The following is an 18,927-nucleotide window of genomic DNA, read 5'->3' on the forward strand; positions in this document are numbered from 1 at the left end:
GCTTTCTGACAAGCTCATGGCTATACTGATTTTTTTTTTTTTTTAAGAATTCTGAATGCCTTGTAGGTATTTAAAATGTGTGGAAATTGGGATTGGAGTTGGAGTATATTGCTATTTTAAGAGTAAAAACACTGGTCTCTAGAGGACTGAATGTCTGTGGATGTTGTTTAGACTGCCTCTCTCTTAGAGAAAATGTTCCATTTCATTCTGTTCCTAATTGCACGAGTATAGCTGTGGTTCCAGGGATTATCATAAAGCTGACTTTCATGTTAACAAGTTAGTGGGTCATGCACTGAATTTTAGATTTAATTATCTCTTTCAAATCCATGCTCAAGGTGAGTTAATTTCTTTGACTGAGTGACCAGAGAGTTGGATCAAAGAAGAGTGCTAAATGTAGTGTATTTAGATTTTAGCAAAGCCTTTGACACGATTCTGTATAGATAAATAAATAAACTGAGTGCCCTCAGTATAGGCCCTAAAGTGACTGACTGGGTTAGGAACTGGTTGAGTGGAATGTGACAGAGGTAGTGGTAAATGAAGCTCATTCTGAGGAAAAGGATTTTAACAGTGGTTTGCAGCAAGGTTGGTATCTTGGGGCAGTTTTTTTTAAACATTTTTCTAAGCGATATTGCTGAAAGTCTGTCTGGTATGATTTGCCTCTTTACAGATGATACCAAAATCTACAATTGGGTAGATACCCGTGATGACGTGGATAACATGAGGAAGGACTTATAAACAGGGCCGCCGAGAGACTGGGTCGGGCCCGGGACAGGCCGCCCCTGGGCCCCGCCCCCCCCGCCACCCCCCAAAGGTTGTCGCCACCCGCCCCCCCCCCCCCCCAAGGGGGGCCCGGCGCCACAGTCCCACCCGCCTCCGCCACCGGGCCGGGCCCCTTCCACCCGAACCCCCGCCAGCAGAAGTGCTGACTTCTGACTCCGGCGTGCGCGGCCCACACAGACGCGCTCCTCTCAGCTGATCTTTGCTGTACTCTGCAAGGCTTCTGTGCGTCTGACGTCCTGCATGTGCAGGATGTCAGACGCACAGAAGCCTTGCAGAGTACAGCAAAGATCAGCTGAGAGGAGCGCGTCTGTGTGGACCGCGCACGCCGGAGTCAGAAGACAGCACTTCTGCTGGCGGGGGTTCGGGTGGAAGGGGCCCAGTGGCGGTGGCGGGTGGACTGTGGCGCCGGGCCCCCTTGGAGGTCCAGGCCCCGGAATTCTGTCCCCCCGTCCCCCCCTCTCGGCGGCCCTGCTTATAAGAACATACACATTGCTATACTGGAACAGACTGAAGGTCCGTCATTCCCAGTATCCTGTTTACAACAGTGGCCAATCCAGGTCACAAGTACCTGGCAAGATCCCAGAACAGCAAAATAGATTTTATGCTGCTTATCCTAGAATATGCAGCAGATTTTCCTAAGTCCATCTTAATAATGGCGTATGAACTTTTAGGAAATTAGCCAAACCTTTTTAAAACCCTGCTACACTAACTGCATTTACCACATTCTCTGGCAATGAATTCCAGAGTTTAATTACTCGTTAAGTGAAAAAATATTTTCTTTGATTCATTTTAAATTTATGACTTAGTAGCTTTTTCTATGCTCCCTAGTCCTGGTATTTTTAGAAAAAGTAAACAAGCAAGTTACATCTATCTGTTCCACTCCACTCAATATTTTATATACCTCTATCATATCTCCCCTCAGCCATCTCTTCTCCATGCTGAAGAGCCTTAGTTGCTTTAGCCTTTCCTCATAGGGAAGTCATCTCCTTTATCATTTTCATTGCCCTTCTCTGTACCTTTTCTAATTCCACTATATCTTTTTTTACATTAAAAGACATCTGCCATTTGGATACCCACTCTCCTAGTCTCATAAGGTCCTCTTGCAATTTTTCACAATCCTCATGTGATTTAACAACTTTGAATAGCTTTGTGTCATCTTAAAATTTAATTACCCCTCTAGTTATTCCAATCTCTAAATCATTTATAAGTATATTAAAAAGCAGCTGTTCTAACACAGACCTCTAGGGAACCTCACTATCTACCCTTCTCCATGGAGAATACTGACCATTTAACCCTACTCTCTGTTTTCTATCTTTTAACCAGTTTTTCATCCACGGTAGGACATTGCCTCCTATCCCATGATTTTCTAATTTCCTCAGGAGTCTTTCATGAGGTTCTTTCTCAAATGCCTTTTGAAAATCCAGATACACAATATCGACTGTCTCACCTTTATCCACATGCTTATTCACCCCTTCTAGCGAAGCTAGAGGAATTTGGAAGCTTAAATTTAATACTAAAAAAATGCAGGATCATGCATTTGGGCTGAAAAAAACAGAAGGAACAGTACAGTTTAGGGTGTAATGAACGTTTGTGCATGAAAGAGGAGTGAGACTTGGTTGTGATCATATGTGATGATTTTAAGGTGGCCAAACAGGTAGAAAAGGCAATGGTGAAAGCTAGTAGGATGCTTTGGTGCATAAGGAGAGGAATGGCCAGTAGAGAAAAGGAAGTGCTGATACCCCTGTATAAGACTCCGGTAAGACCTAATTTAGAATATTGTATACAATTTTGGAGACCACACTTTTAAAAAGATATAAACAGGAAGGAGTCAGTTCAGAGGGTGTCTGTTAAAATGGTCAGTGGTCTTAGTCATAAAAGTGTATGAGGACCGATGGCATAAAAGTACAGGAAACGAGCCTCTTTCAATTGAAAGGAAGCTCTGGAATGAAGATGAAAGGGGATAGACTCGGAAGCAACCTGAGGAAATACTTCTTCCTGGAAAGGGTGGTGAATTTGTGGAACGGTCTCCCCGTGGAAGTGATGGAGATTAAAACAGTATCTGAATTCAAGAGAGTAGGTGTCATGGATGGGCAGGCTGGATAGGCCATATGGTCTTTATCTGCCTACATTTGTCTATGGTGCTGCAGTGATTTTTTTTGCCCAAGGGGGCTTACATTATAAGTTGTAGCTGAGTTGACAGAGGAATAAATGACTTGTGTAAGCTCACAAGGAAGTCAAAACAAACAACAAACAAGATTTGAGCCGTGTTTTCCCTGGGTGTCAGCCCACTGCTCTAATTACCAGGCTACTTCTCCACACCTGCAAGCTTTTTCTTATTCTGCTGCAAAATTCACAAAAAGATCATAAACCTACCTCGTTACAAAAATTCTGCTATATTACTAGTCTTGACTAAATACCATTGCAATAAATTCGATAGTTAAATTGTGAGTTGACTGAAAAAAAGTTTCTTAAATTTGTTTAAATCAAAACATAGAAAATAAAATGATACTTTTTTTATTGGACTAAATACATCATTTGATTAGCTTTCAAAGGTAACTCTTCTTCAGATCAGAAATAAGCAAATTATTATTTGTTGCATTTGTATCCCTCATTATCCCACCTCTTTGCAGGCTCAATGTGGCTTACAATACATCATGAATAGTGAGAATACATGAGAAAGTATACATTTAGTATAACAGAAGGATTTTGGGTAACATGAATGGTAGAACATGATAGTACATTAGCAAGCAATCATAGTAAGAAATATTTAAGAATTGTATAAGAATTATATAGAAAATGTGCATTTAGTAATAGTGGAAAAAAACACGATAGTGGTTTGGCAGTGAGATATTGTAAGGGCAGTTCTGGGTATGTGTATGGGAGTTCATATTTGTTGATCCTTGTTGTATGCCTTGTTGAAGAGATGGGTCTTCAATAGACTTTGGAAGTTGGCTTGTTCATATGTTGTTTTTAGGTTTTGTGGCAACACATTCCAGAATTGTGTACTCAGGTAGGAAAAGGTTGACACATGCGTTAGTTTGTATTTGAGACCTTTACAATTTGGGAAGTGAAGACTGAGGAATGTATGGGATGATTTTTTAGCATTCCTGGGTGGTAAGTCTATTAGGTCTGACATGTAGGCTGGTGCGTCTCCATGAATAATTTTGTGAACTAGAGTGCATGTTTTGAACATGATACGTTCTTTGAGTGGAAGCCAGTGCAGTTTTTCTCGTAGGGGTTTAGCGCTTTCGTATTTTGTTTTTCTGAATATGAGTCTGGCTGCAGTATTCTGAGCTGTCTGAAGTTTCTTGATTATTTGCTCTTTGCAGCCGGCGTAGAGTGCATTGCAGTAATCTAGATGACTGAGTATCATTGATTGTATCAGGTTGCAGAAGACAGTTCTTGGAAGAAAGGTCTACTCTTTTAATTTCCACATTGAATGGAACATCTTCTTGGTTGTATTTTTCGCGTGATCCTCAAGTGTTAGGTGTCGGTCAATGGTAACTCCGAGACAAATATCAGAATATAAAGTGAAACACAGAGGCAATCCAATGACAGTCTCACAGGAAAAGGGAGGGGTAGGTTAGGTGAGAAACAGGGTGAGCTGTGTGGGATGAGAGACAGAGAGAGAGAGTGAGATGTATGGCAGATAACAGAGTGACAAAGCAATAGAATTTTACGGTTTATAGTGGGATAGAAAGCCTAGATCTTTGTTAGGTCCTGTCTGGTGGGTGTCAAAATATTTCATCATTTTGACTTCAAAGGTCTTACGTTCCTGGATTTCTTTAAAAATTCCTTTTAGTTTTCTTACCATAAGATCATTGATGCAATGTTCTGGTTTTGTAAAGTGCTGTCCCACAGGGGTGGCATCCTAGTTGGCACTGGAGTGGTTAATATTGTGTCTGTGTAAATTGAGCTGCGTCTTTAGCAATAAAACGGAATCATCTTATTTTCTTTTCTATGTTTTGATTTATTTCTATTTATTACTTTTAAAATGGACTAACACGGTTACCACACCATTTTACTTAAATTTGTTTTTAATCTGTTACTAGTTTAGTTTCATGAATCCTTGTACTATTTTGAAATAGTATATAACCATGCTCTATTAACTTTTACAACCTCACTCAGGACTTTATAAACATTTCTATCATAATCTCACTCATCTATTTTCCTAGCTGAAGAGTTCTAATCTGTTTAATCTCTTTATAAAGGAGTCATTATATATCTTAATTATCTGTACTGCTCTTCCCTGCACTCTCTCTTTTATCTTTTTTTTTTATGTTGTTGACCAGCACTGTATAGTAAAGCAAATATGTAATCAGATCATGGATCTATACAGATACATTATTATATTCCCAGTTTCCAAATTATTCCTATCATTCTATTTTCTTTTTGATGTCTGCAGCTGCACACTGAGCTGGTTTTCAACGTATTGTCAACAATGACTCCAAGGTTATTTTTTTTAGGGAGGTGCTACTATTAATATAGAACTCATTTTGGTTCACATATAGTTAAGGTATTTCTCTATGTGTTTACTTTGCTTTGTCTATATTAAATTTCCCTACCAGTTAGGTACCCAATTGTCCAGCCTCAGAAAGTAAACAACATGATACTTGAACCAAGGTGTCATAACATGACCTACCTTTTCTTCTGGGGTTAGGATAACAGAAGGTAGCAAGGTTAGGTGAGAAGGGTGATGGGGATAAACAGAGAAAATAAGGACAGCATGTTAGGGTGGTGTGAGGTTCTAATTGGTGCCCAACGGCAGAATTGGGTAGCAATTGTCAATAGGAAGGGTGGATAAAGAAAATTAATGTTTTGGCAGACTCTAAGTGTGTGTGTGTGTGTGGGGGGGGGGGGGGGGGGGGTCCTGAAGGAGTATGGACATAGAAGGGCTATGACCCTCCTGCCCACACTTATATGGGTTCATAAGATTCACTAGCATTTTGGTGGATGTATGGAAAATTGAGTTTAGTGGGGTGGGATATTTTGAATAGGATGTCGCAGTGGTGTGGCTTCACCAGCCTTACACAGGGATGTTTCATAGGGATAATAAAAAATTACTATGGAACCCATGTGGAGGAATGGATCCATGTGTGTTACCACCATAGATCTTGAGAATGAGATTGGCTTGGTGATACAGCAGGTTATGCTATGAAATTAACCCTGTTAGTTTGTGACTGTTTTACCCAGTGGGGTACTGATGTTTTTGGGTATTGGGGATGGCATGTTAAGTGAAATTTCATTTGGTAACAACATCCTCCTCCTACTATTCGATCTATCAACCGTATTTGACATGGTAAATCATAATATTCTAACCAAACTACTGGATAAACTTGGGATCGGTGGAAACGTATAGACAACCGGTTGTTGTTAAAGTGCATGCCAATCTCCCTTGACAAAGCAGATGACTGCGAAACAGGCTCCTGTCGGGCGGGCATTGATACTGGAGATATAATTAAACTTTGACAAGTGAAGTTTAAGAAGCACGAGTGACGCATTAACATATGGATTTAAAGAATTACAAAGTGGCTCGTAGCTTCGAGTAATATCAAGATAAGTTATTTATTTGCATTTGCATTCTGATCAAGTTTACTGCAACAATGTTATAGCTCTTTGGAGTTTCAGAATTTTAACGGTAGTGCACTAAAAATCATTACAAAAAAGTGATGTGAGCACAATGCTATATAAAGACATTTATATTTAAAATTTAGTATTAGCAAATTCACGATAAGCAAATACTGTGCACTACTGGAGGTTGGGGGCAGTCGATGATTATATTGTGTCACAATTGCAGAGGCTCAATATAAGCTTCACACAGTGTGTCTGCGTGACAGTATGAGATGTCCCCTTATAAATAATATATTGCTGTTGTAGTAGTTTGCTCTTCCTATATAGATTTGTGTATTCTACAATATTATTAAGGTAGAGCATAGCCATTTTTCACTTTTTGTATTTCTAGGATAAGCAGCATAAGATATATTGTTTTGTTTTGAGATCTTGCTAGGTACTTGGAACCTGGATTGGTCACTGTTGGAAACAGGATGCTGAGCTTGATAAACTTTCGGTTTGTCCCAGTATGACAATACTTATGTACTTATGTAACCCATTTAATTTAGGGTGTAGTTAGTAAGGTACAGTTAAAATGCATCTTTTACATCAGCTTGGTTTACCATTGGAGTCACTAACTAGCAATATCTTAGTATTGCAGTATAGCAACTCCCATGGTCACTGTTCCCTCTAAGTTGAGTTGAACTCTTCCAACAGCATTACTGCCATTGGGGGGGGGGGGTGCTGTTTCACAATCACATTTTCAATGGTGAGGGACAGACAAGCTCTGCAAGACTCCAGGGAATTTGCCTGTCTCTAGCAATTGAAGACACAATATTGGAGCACCACCTAGGGGGCGTAACCAGATAACAGATTTGGGTGGCCTAAGGAAGAACTGGGTGGGCACCAATTGTTCTCTCCCCCCCCCCCCCCCCCAAACCACCACCCAAAAAAATATCTCAGCTGGTGGGAAAACGCTTCTTTCCACCTTGGCAGTCTGCAGCAGGCATGCTCTGAAAACTGAACATACGCAGGTGCCGGTATCACGGAGAGTAGCATTTTCATTACCATCAGGAGGAAGTCTTCAGCTGGCCGAGCTTGGGATCCCACCAGCTACCACTAAACATGTGCTACTGTTGGGTGGGCCTGAGCCCTAAGTGGGTGGGCCCCGGCCCACCCAGGCCCACATGTGGCTAAGCCACTGGCACCACCCCCTAATGGCAGCAATGATGCTGTAGGACTCCCACTCAATTTAGAGGGAACAGTGCTCACGGTACATGAATAACTCAACTTGAAATAAACCTTGCAAGCAGCATTATTCACCCCCTACTGGAGTAATCTTACAGAGACTGGAGCTGAACTGTGATTCCTCCTTCCCTTTAAGCCCTCCCTGAATAGACATCCCCATAAAAACCCTGCTCCCTTAAGAGACCCTCAGTGCACACACCCCTGCAGAGACCCCTCTTCACATACAGCCTATCTCTGGGTAGAGTGCAGATAAATAATCAGTGGGTAAAATTTTGATGGGAGGGAGGTAGAAAATCTACATTGAGTTTGAATGATAGAGGCATATGTCAACGCAAGTATGGTTAATTTTTCTGCCTTTAGTGACCCATGTTAACCACAACCAGTAAAAACATTGAATAGTATGTCTTTATTAATATTGAATGAGGCAATTTGGGGTAAATTCTATATAATGCGTGAAACAAAATGGTGATGGAAAAAATGCACTTAGTGCTAGGGAGAGACCACACTAGGTGTAGAGGTTTACTAGATCCCCTTGAAAGAAACTCAATGGAACAGCAGAGAAGGAGTGGGGAAGGTAGGCTCTTTCCAAACGCAGAGGCAGACGTACGATTAGAAATAGTTTATTAATAACATCAAATATATGACTCAACACAGCTGTGATTTGGCGCCATAGCGCCTTCTTCAGGAGTCTTATGAAGGACTATGATGTTAAAATCCAGCTAAATATATAGTGCAAGTGGGACCACTGTCCACAATCCAGATCGAGTAACTTCTGCGAGTAGAATATGCAGTGTCAAAGATGTAAGAAGACTTAGTGCTATTCAGTAAACCTCACCTAATGTTAGGAACAGTATATAGAATACGTGTAGCATCCATTCCCATGACTAAAATTTAGGCACAACCATTTATGCCAACCAAAACCTGGTGTAAATGCCTGTGCCTAACTTAGGCATGGATCGGGCATATTCTATAACAGTGCATGAAATTTTAGGAAAGCTCATGACCTGCCCATGCCCCCATCATGGGCACACAGCCCTTTGAGATCTACACATTAGAATTTATGTGCAGCACTTTACAGAATATGCTTAGAAAATTGCATAAGTAATTCTAATTAGTGCCAATTAATGCAGATAATTGCTTATTAGTAGCCAGTTATGAGCACCAATTGGCTTGTTAACCAACTAAGCTGTGTGCGCTATTTGGCCACATTACCAAATTTGTGCATGCAACTTTAAGCATCATATATAGAATCTGGAGTAGCGCTATAGAAATGATTTATAGTAGTAGTAGTAGTAGTAGTATTAGTTAATAACATGCATATTAGTGTTACCATCATACATGCAATATATGACCCTGAAAACTAATGTCTATTAGCACATAGATCCTTAAAACCTTGATATACATATGCAACTTTCTTTTGCAAAAGGGCTTTCTGCACAAAGGGGCCCTTTTACTAAGCCACATAGGTGCATACGCGCACCCAACGTGCGTCAATTTGGAATTGCCGCCCGGCTACCTCGTGACCTGGGTGGTAATTTCATTTTTTACGCCTATCCACTATGTGCACTGGAAAATAATTTTATTTTCCAGCGTGCATGCGGTAATCAGCATCTGAATATGCGTAGACCATTACCGCCCAGTTAACGCATGAGACCTTACCGCTAAGTGAATGGGTGGCGGTAAGGTCTCAGATCCAAAATGGACGCGTGCCAATTTTCATTTTGCCGAGCATCCATTTTCAGCTCCCCCAAAAAGACATTTTTTTTACAGGTGCGTTGAAAAATGGATCTGTGTGCATCCAAAACACGTGCCTACACTAGCACAGGCCATTTTTCAGCGCACCTTAGTAAAAGGACTCCTAAATGGTGAAAAAAAAGGCTGGCAAATTTGCAAGAATTCAAGAATTCTGGCATGTCTACAAAGCTTACATAATCTCTTTTGCAAAATCATAATAATCATAATAAATTTTTAAAAAAGAGGAGCAGGAGGAGGTGCCAAAATGGCAACCTGAGAGTGGCAGTGGGTGTGTTGTACTCTGAGGCATTCTCTGAATATGGGGAAGAAGTGTAAAGGAAAGACTCAAGACTTTCCTTCTCAGTCTGAGCAGTGACAGTCATTTTGACAGGCTACCATCCTGGAGCTCTTCTCTTCACCCTTTTACTATCTGCATTATTGGAAAGCCCTGCTGGAACACTTGAAGCCACACTCCTTGGGGACCCTGAAACAAGGCTTACTCCAGTAACACACCAAGCTCCACCTCCACTGAGCTTGGCATCTCCGGGTTTGGAACTGTGGTCCGAACAGCCGCAGGAGGGTTATTTGGAGGATGCTGAAAGGAGTTTTGACCTGGAAGTGCAGATGCATGGAACAGCTTCTATGAAGGGGATGACTCCAGAGATGACAAGGGGGCATTTGAAGTTTGGTAGAAAGTATGAGTACACTAAGTTTACCACCTGCCATAGAGCCACCTTTGCTGGAACCTTTACTGAAGATTTCTACTTTAGAAAAAACAGCTCTCTGTGGGACACAATAACTGTTTTAAATACTTCAATTGCAACTTTAACCTTAGTGGTTGCTAATCAAAAAAGAGGCTGAATAAATTAGAAGGGTGAGACCCTGAGATTTGAAGTGTGCATCTTGCTTTAAGGACCAACTGCTATAGGAAACGTGAGACACTGTTTCTTAAATTTTCCAAAGCACCTAATGCTACCAGCTAATTATTTTATTTTATTTATTTATTGGGATTTATTAACTGCCTTTATGAAGAGATTCACCCAAGGCGGCGTACAGCAGATACAGTTTAACATAAAACTTACAATTTTGTTAACAGCATAACAATAGTAAAATAACCAAGAATAAACATAAGTACAATAAATGAGATAAACTTGAAAACAGTAAATTGAATCCTAACAATAGAACTATTAGAATTATTAATAGAATAATTTATTAGAAAGATATCTTGAGGAAGTGCTCTTCTTGCCTAAGGAGGCGATTCCACCCTTTGCAAAGTTTTATTTATATTCCTCAAGCAAGGAGAGACGGGTACAAATAAGTGCCATATGCTAGACTTGGTGTTCTTCAAAGAAGTCAACATCTTTGAACACAAATCTGGTGGCATCGAGATAACACCCTATCATGGACTGATCATTTTCTCATCAAATTTTCTATTATTGACTACATAAAACAGATGTGCCCAACCAAAGTTTGGAAGGAAATTCAAGACATGCACAATCTGACTGCTGATAACTTCATATAGGCCTTTCCCTTCCCCCATGTGTATGAAAAGTTGATGACATTGTCAGAACAGGTTGATATCTGGAATGCATGCTTAGCAATGGCATTAGAATAAATGGACCCTTGGTTCAAAACTCTGCTGCCCGTCTCGTCTTCCGCCAGGGTCGCTTTACTCATACTACCCCTCTCCTCAAGTCGCTTCACTGGCTCCCTATCCATTTTCGCATCCTGTTCAAACTTCTTCTACTAACCTATAAATGTACTCACTCTGCTGCTCCCCAGTATCTCTCCACACTCGTCCTTCCCTACACCCCTTCCCGTGCACTCCACTCCATGCATAAATCCTTCTTATCTGTTCCCTTCTCCACTACTGCCAACTCCAGACTTCGCGCCTTCTGTCTCGCTGCACCCTATGCCTGGAATAAACTTCCTGAGCCCCTACGTCTTGCCCCTTCCTTGGCCACCTTTAAATCTAGACTGAAAGCCCACCTCTTTAACATTGCTTTTGACTCGCAACCACTTGTAACCACCTGCCTCCACCTACCCTCCTCCTTCCTGTACACAATAATTGATTTGATTTGCTTACTTTATTTTTTGTCTATTAGATTGTAAGCTTTTTGAGCAGGGACTGTCTTTCTTCTATGTTTGTGCAGCACTGCGTATGCCTTGTAGCGCTATAGAAATGCTAAATAGTAGTAGTAGTAGTAGTAGTAATGTCCTATGCTTTACGTACGAATGATCCCCATGGTTCTCCCCAGAACTACGGGTCCTTAAATATCAAGGACACCAACTTGAAAGAAAATGACAAAAAATCTCACTTGATGAAGACAGGCTCAATTGTAAGAAATACATGGCAATGTACCACCAGGCACTAACAGCTGCCAAAAAAACAATCTCTCTCTCTCTCTCTCTCTCTCTCTCTCTCTCTCTCTCAACACATTGAACAAGCTGCAAATTCAACCAAGCAACTTTTTAAAATAGTAAACATCCTAATGCAAACCCCACAACAGATCTAGCCTTCCCAGTCACAACTAATTAGCATTGATTTTGCCAATACTTTACCAACAAAATTAAAGGTCTCCTATCAGCTATTGAGGAGAACACTCCCTCTCCCCCACCATTGTAAGGTCTCCACCACCGGGAGACTCTTGGAAAAGTCTCTTGCACCGGGAGACTCTTGAGTCCCTCGGACCTTTAGTTGATCTATGTGCTGTAATTCACTGCTAAAGAGCACACAGCAATCCACAAGGTCAGATCATAATACTTTATTGTAATCCCTTTGTGTCAGTTGCTCCTCCAAAGGTAGATCCCACCACAGCATTTCTCAAGAAGCATAGCAGTTCAACAACATAGTATTTAAAACAAAACAAAAAAACACAAAAGGTTCCAAAATCTCAGCAGTTCATATAAAGCAGTTATGCAAAGCAATTCCTCAAACAAAGCAGCTCAAAAAGGGCTCAAACTCCCAGCAGGTCATGTATAGCAGGTATGCAAAGTAATTCTGCAAACACGATAGCTCTAGAAAGGGTTCAAACCCTCCCCAGCAGTTCATGTCAGCAGTTAGACAAAACAATTCCCCAAACACAGCAGTTAGGCAAAACAATTCCTCAAACACAGCAGTTCAGAAAGGGTTCAAACTCCCAGCAGTTCATGTATAGCAGTTATGCCCAAACCCACCACTCCTCCTCTCTCCCTTTCAAAAGAAATCAACCTAGGGAGTGTGGCAAGGGTCCCTCCCCAACCAGGCCAGCATTATACCCTGACCACCACCCGCATGACCCTTCCGTGGTAAACCTGCTCTCTCAGCTCCCCTCGTGGGATAACCTCCTTTTCCCTTCTTCTACCAGGTTCTCCTCCTGAGCAGCCCTCTCCTGTTTCACCTCCTTTCCTTCCAGTTTAGTCAGAGCAGCAATCTCCATCGGCTCTTCTTGCTCTAGTTCCTCCTCCTTTTCTTCTCCTTGCCAGTCCATAAGTTCCTCCCCACACCCATTGCTCAGCTGCTCTCCATTTGCTTGATTGGGCAGGTTCAGAACTCCTTCCCTCATCCTGGTTCTCTGGGACAGGTTTTTCCAACTCCCTTCTCTTGCCCTTCTCCTTACCTCCTCTGGGGGCTGTTGGGGATTGAAGTCCCTATTTCTACCATGGGACCTACTCAGGGGCTGCTGGGAATTGTAGTCTTTTCCTTTTCTCCAATCCTCCAGGGGAAAAGACTCCTTCCTTTCTCTACCCAGACTCCCTCCCTCTCGAGCCTCCTCGTTCCTCCATGTGCCTTCATTCTCCCTCTCACCCTCATATTCTTCACACCATGCACAACCATCTGGGAAGCTCTTGAAAAAAATATGAAAGGTATATGGCCTACAATCTGCCTTCTTGGCCTCTGCCCAGCAAAGATAGTACAACAAGTGAACATAGGCCTTACTGAATGGGCCACTAAAATTGTTAACTCCTCTCTTGTGGAAGGGCATGTGCCAACAATACTAAAAAGTGCTGTGGTGTGTCCCCTACTGAAAAAGAGCTCCCTTGACCAGGACAAGCTCAAAAACTACCGACCAGTCTCTAACATTTCTTTCTTGTTAAAACTTATAGAACAGTCTGCATTCAACTCAGTGACTGGCTAATTGAAAATAATTGGCTAGACCCATATCAATCTGACTTCAAACCTGGGTATGGAACAGAGACAGTCCTTGTGTCCCTTCTTCATGATCTGCACAGAAAATGTGACAAGGCATCTGCCTCAATACTAGTGTTGCTGGATTTCTCAGTAGCCTTCGACACAGTGGATCATAATATCATGCTTAAAGGCAAGCAGAAACAAGTATCATTGGCACAGTATTTACATGGTCAAAATTCCAATTGTCAGACAGTCAACAATCAGTTCTGTTCAACAGCAGCACATCATTACGTTGGGCACTGAACTGTAGAGTGCCACAGGGATCCATACTGTCTCCCATTTTATTTAATATCTACCTTGACTCTCTGGCTGAGCTGCTTTGGACGATGGACACAAAATTCTGTATCTATGCTGATGATGTGCAACTACTCATATGCATTGAACCAGATCTACCCACAGCCTTGAATGCCTGTTGTTGTTTGCCCATTCCTGAATTATGGTTAGACAAACAGGTACCCAAGCAAAACTTTAGGTACCTAACACAAGTGAACAAATACCTGACTTCAAAATACCTTGGAGTGGAGGAGTAGCCTAGTGGTTAGTGCAGTGGACTTTGATCCTAGGGAACTGAGTTTGATTTCCACTGCAGCTCCTTGTGACTCTGGGCAAGTCACTTAACCCTCCATTGCCCCTGGTACAAAATAAGTACCTGAATATACGTAAACCGCTTTGAATGTAGTTGCAAAAACCTCAGAAAGGTGGTATATCATTTCCCTCCCCCCCCCCCTTTTTGGAAGTATGAACACCCCCTAAAATCACAAGTCAGAAATCTTGGGATACTGATAATTATCACTCACCCTGATCCCACATATTCAAACAGCCTTTAAAAATTGTCTTTATCACCTGTGGCAGCTATGAAATCTCTCTCCATACATTGATAAGACAAGTCTGACCACAGCGGTCCATGCCATGATAACATCACGACTAGACTACTGTAATGCCCTGTACACTGGTCAAACCAAAAAGGGTTTGCATCAGCTCCAACTAATTCAGAATGCTGCAGCACAACTGATAGGAGGCTGCAAGTGGCATAATCACATCCCACCCTTCCTGCGAAAACTACAGTGGCTACCAGTACTTTACAGGGTTAAATTTAAAACTCTGATTTTCAAGGTTCTCAAACAAATTGAGCTAGAGTACTTAAAGAATAAGTTAGTACTTTACACACCCTTGAGACCTCTAAGTTCCTCTCAAGAAGCATCACTATCTGTACCGTCATCAAAAGAAAGTGTACGATGTTTACACACCAGCGAGCTTTCTCAGGAGTAGCTGCCATACTGCCATACTCTGCACCTGGACTACGGGTTAAGTGACTTGCCCAGAGTCACAAGGAGCTGCCTGTGCCGGGAATCTAACTCAGTTCCTCAGTTCCCCAGGACCAAAGTCCACCACCCTAACCACTAGGCCACTCCTCCCCTTCCCCTCACTTCCAGGGAGAACCTTTTTTTAAAGGGCTGCTTATTGCCACCCTACCCATTCTGGACTTCTCCCCCAGATTATAGAAAGGGCTAGAACTCTCTCCATCTTACCTGTCTCTTAAAGGGACTGCCCTCTCCTCCCCAGCTATCTAGTAGTGAGTTGTCAGTTCAGGAGTTTCCTCTAGTGGCCCTATCTGGTCATCACACCAGTCTTTCACTGGGGGACCCCCTCTGGTGGCCTCTTCCTGGCAAAGCATGCCTTGTGTTCACCACAATACATGTTTTTCATCACAGAAGAATTAAGGTCTTTCTTAGATATGAAGAAGTTAGGTATCAGCCCAACTGTACAAGATTCAGTTGTGGAACCTTAATGATCAATAGTATTATCTCCCCATTGTCACATGCTAATGCCTTTTTCTAACCTTTACTATTTAGGGGTCCTTTTATTAAACCATATTAAGCACTTAGGACCAAATTCTATAAATGACACCGAAAAATTGGCGCCGAAAGAAAACATGTGAAGTGCTTTTCTAAAAATGGCGCTCAAAGTTAGGCACCATTTATAGAATAGTACTTAGTGCCAGAACCCATGCCTAATCTTAACCCTGGCTTAATCCTTGCCCCTAAATTAGGCACGTCTCCCTTATTTATTGCATAAATTGCCAGAACTCTTGATCCAACCATGACCCTCCTAAGACCATGCTCCCTTTTTGGAGCCGCATAGATCATGGTGCATAAATATGTGTGTGTGTAAATTTCAATTAATCCCAATTATCACTGAATTGATTATTAAGGCCCAATTATTGGCACTAATTGGCTCAGTATTCAATTAAATTGTACATGCCCAAATTAGCACTTGCAATTCTGAGTCCCATTTATAGAATTTGGAGGTTAGCAGGGTAGGTGCTAGCGCTGAACTGTGTAATGGATTTTGTTGGTTACCCTATGGTAAACTACGTGATAAGGGGGTAAATTCTCAAAAGGTCACCTAACTTTAGGTGCTGAAATGATGCATGCTAAGCTTGAATTCTATAATGGCAGTTGCAGGGCCGCCGAGATGGGGGGACGGGGGGGACAAAATTCTCTGGGTCAGGGCCTCCAAGGGAGGCCCGGCACTGGGGTCAGGCCACTGGTGCTGCAGTTCCCAGTCTCACCTGCCTGCCTCCTCGGCTCCGGGCCCCCTGTATTCGAAGCGGCAGTCACAGATCGCCTCTCTTCAGGCCTGTCTCCCACCCTCGTAGAAACCGGAAGTTACATCAGATGTGGGCGGGACATACGGAGGGAAGGCCCGAAGAGAGGCAATCTGCGACTGCCACCTTGAATACAGGGGGCCCGGAGCCATGGAGGCAGGCAGGTGAGACCGTGGACTGCAGCGGCGGGGGGAGCGCTGGGGGGCAGAGGCGGGGCGGCCTTGCCCCGGGCCTGGCCTAGTCTCTCGGCGGCCCTGGGCAGTTGTGTGTGCAACTGCCATTATAAAATACTAACAAAAGTCTGCATTTGCAGACCTAACATTAGGTTATCAACCAAAATGGTGAATGCCTTCCCGGTACTATGTAAGCCACATTGAGCCTGCAAATAGGTGGGAAAATGTGGGATACAAATGTAACAAATAAATAAATAAATAAATATGCCACTTCAATAGCTTGCTTAAATGTTGCAACTAACTGTTGGCAGTTTGGCATGCAAATGCTAATGTTCTCTACTCGTGCGCAAACTGCCTGACATGCCCAGTCCATGCCCTCCTTGAAATTGCATGCTCTGGAATCTATATGTAACTGCTAATTGGGCCAATTATAGCCAATAATTGACTGTTAACGAATGAAGAGTCAATTATTGAATTGTTACACATGCAACTGACCTTATTGTATAATTTGTGTGGCCAAATTTATATGCTAATTGAAAATTTGAGCATACAAGTTTATAGAATTAAGGGTTTTCTAACTCATTATAAAACATAAAGCTGTATTTCTCTGTTTATTTCTCTGTTTATTACCCTCCTCTCACCTACCAACACCCATTCTGTTAGAATATCAATGAAATGCTTTGATGTCCCCATGCATACCCCCACCCTCCCACTTGTCAGACAGTCAAAGTAATGCTTTGATGTTTCTCTCATATATACTATCTGCTACCTCATTTGCTTATTTCCGATCTGAGGAAGAAGGGCAACCTTCGAAAGCTAATCAAGAAATGTATTAAGTTATGTCCAATAAAAAAGGTATCATCTTATTTTCTTTTCCATGTTTTATTTTGTTTGATTTCTAAAGAATTAAAGGGGAAGTGATTTTCTGTTGGGGTGTGACATGGGCAGAGAGTGAGAAAATAAGGCATCTGGCAGTAATGTGCTGCACTTACCATGCACTAATGCAGAGTTAACACACTCAAAACAAACACAGGGTGGAAGAAAGCCAAGTCCAAATGACCAGCCCAAACACAGAAGTAAGAGCTCCAAACAAAGTTTATTGGGACCCTACATGGTCCGTGTTTCGGTGGAAAAGCCTTTTTCAGGGGTCGTTTGGTTTGGCAGCGTCCCTGCTCGTGGACCCAGCGTCCTCAAACTCGTACTTTGCCAGCACTCTAAATTGCTTTGTCGTTCACTGCGTAACCCTGGCAGCGCTATAGAAATGCTAAGTAGTAGTAGTAGTTCAGCAGAAGACTCATCTATCAACCCCTGAAGAAGGCTTTTCCGCCGAAACACGAACCGTGTAGGGTCCCAATAAACTTTGTTTGGAGCTCTTAACTTCTATGTTTGGGCTGGTCACTTGGACTTGGCTTTCTTCCACCCTGTGTTTGTTTTGCTTGCATTATTGTGGAAGGTGTGGACCTCCCCCCCTTTTTTTTCTCCTTTGTTTTCATGAGTTAACACACTCTCCATCTCTTAAATAGGAGGTACTGAGGGGCCAATGATCAAATTCTCTGCACTGTTCCAAACAGCACTGCAAAATTATCACTGGAACAGCGCGAGGAATTAAAGCCCCTATGACCAAAACTAATAGCATGCAAATTTATGCGCACTATTAGTTTTGGGACAATCCTCCCGCAGAAGTTGTTTGACAGGTCCGGCTGTCAAAAAAAAAAAAAAAAAAGAAAAAAGAAAACGGACATGTCAAACAGGAGGTCCCTGCTAACCCCCTCCTGGAAAGGTTTCGCTTGTGGCATTCTCCCTCTCCCCAACACAAGGGAGATGGAGGACCTCTAGTCCCCCTAACGTTAACATCTACAGACCATATATTAGCATGAGGGAAAGAGAGGATGGGACTTGATATACTGTCTTTCAGTGACTACAATTAAAGTGGCTTACATATATACTGGTACTTATTTTGTACTTGGCACAATGGAGGGTTAATGCACTTGCCCAGAGTCAGGTGGAGCCACAGTGGTAATTGAACCCAGTTCCCCGAGTTCTTAGGGTTGCTGCACTAACCACTAGGCTTCTCCTCCACTAAGTAACTTAACCTATAGCTTTGGTATTGGTGATTACTGAGTGCATTAGTAGTTTCATCTGCTTTCACTGCATTAGCAAAGCAGAAACATTTCTTGTTCCCTCAGGATCTGGAAAAGATTTTTATTCTATTTTCGGAACCTGCTAACACCACAAAGATTGCACAGTTTTCAGTACTGACTGAGGGCAATTGCTTCCTGCATTAAGAAAATCCTGTATGTTCTTTAGGGAATTAGTATGCTTTTCACTGTAATTCTTCTTGTGTCACTATCCCTACTGCAGTTTGTTGCAGCCACTCAGTAGCACAGATGAGACTGAGCACAGAGAAAGGTGGCTGAGACAGGAATGAAAAGGCAAAGATACATCTGTTATGACCATCTGTAGGAGAGATGAAGCTAGCTGAAATTCCCTCATTAAGCCTATTGTAAACCCCATTGTCTACTGTTTTCAATGCTTAACAACTTCCTCCACCTAAAGGATTAGAACAACTCCCCCTACCAGTGTTGGACAGCTCCATGGCATACCCCTGAAACTGGCAACAGATTTCCTTTGCCTTGTAGTTTACTGTACTACCATAACTTCAT

Source organism: Microcaecilia unicolor, chromosome 2, assembly GCF_901765095.1.
Source record: "Microcaecilia unicolor chromosome 2, aMicUni1.1, whole genome shotgun sequence".
Classification (NCBI taxonomy): domain Eukaryota; kingdom Metazoa; phylum Chordata; class Amphibia; order Gymnophiona; family Siphonopidae; genus Microcaecilia; species Microcaecilia unicolor.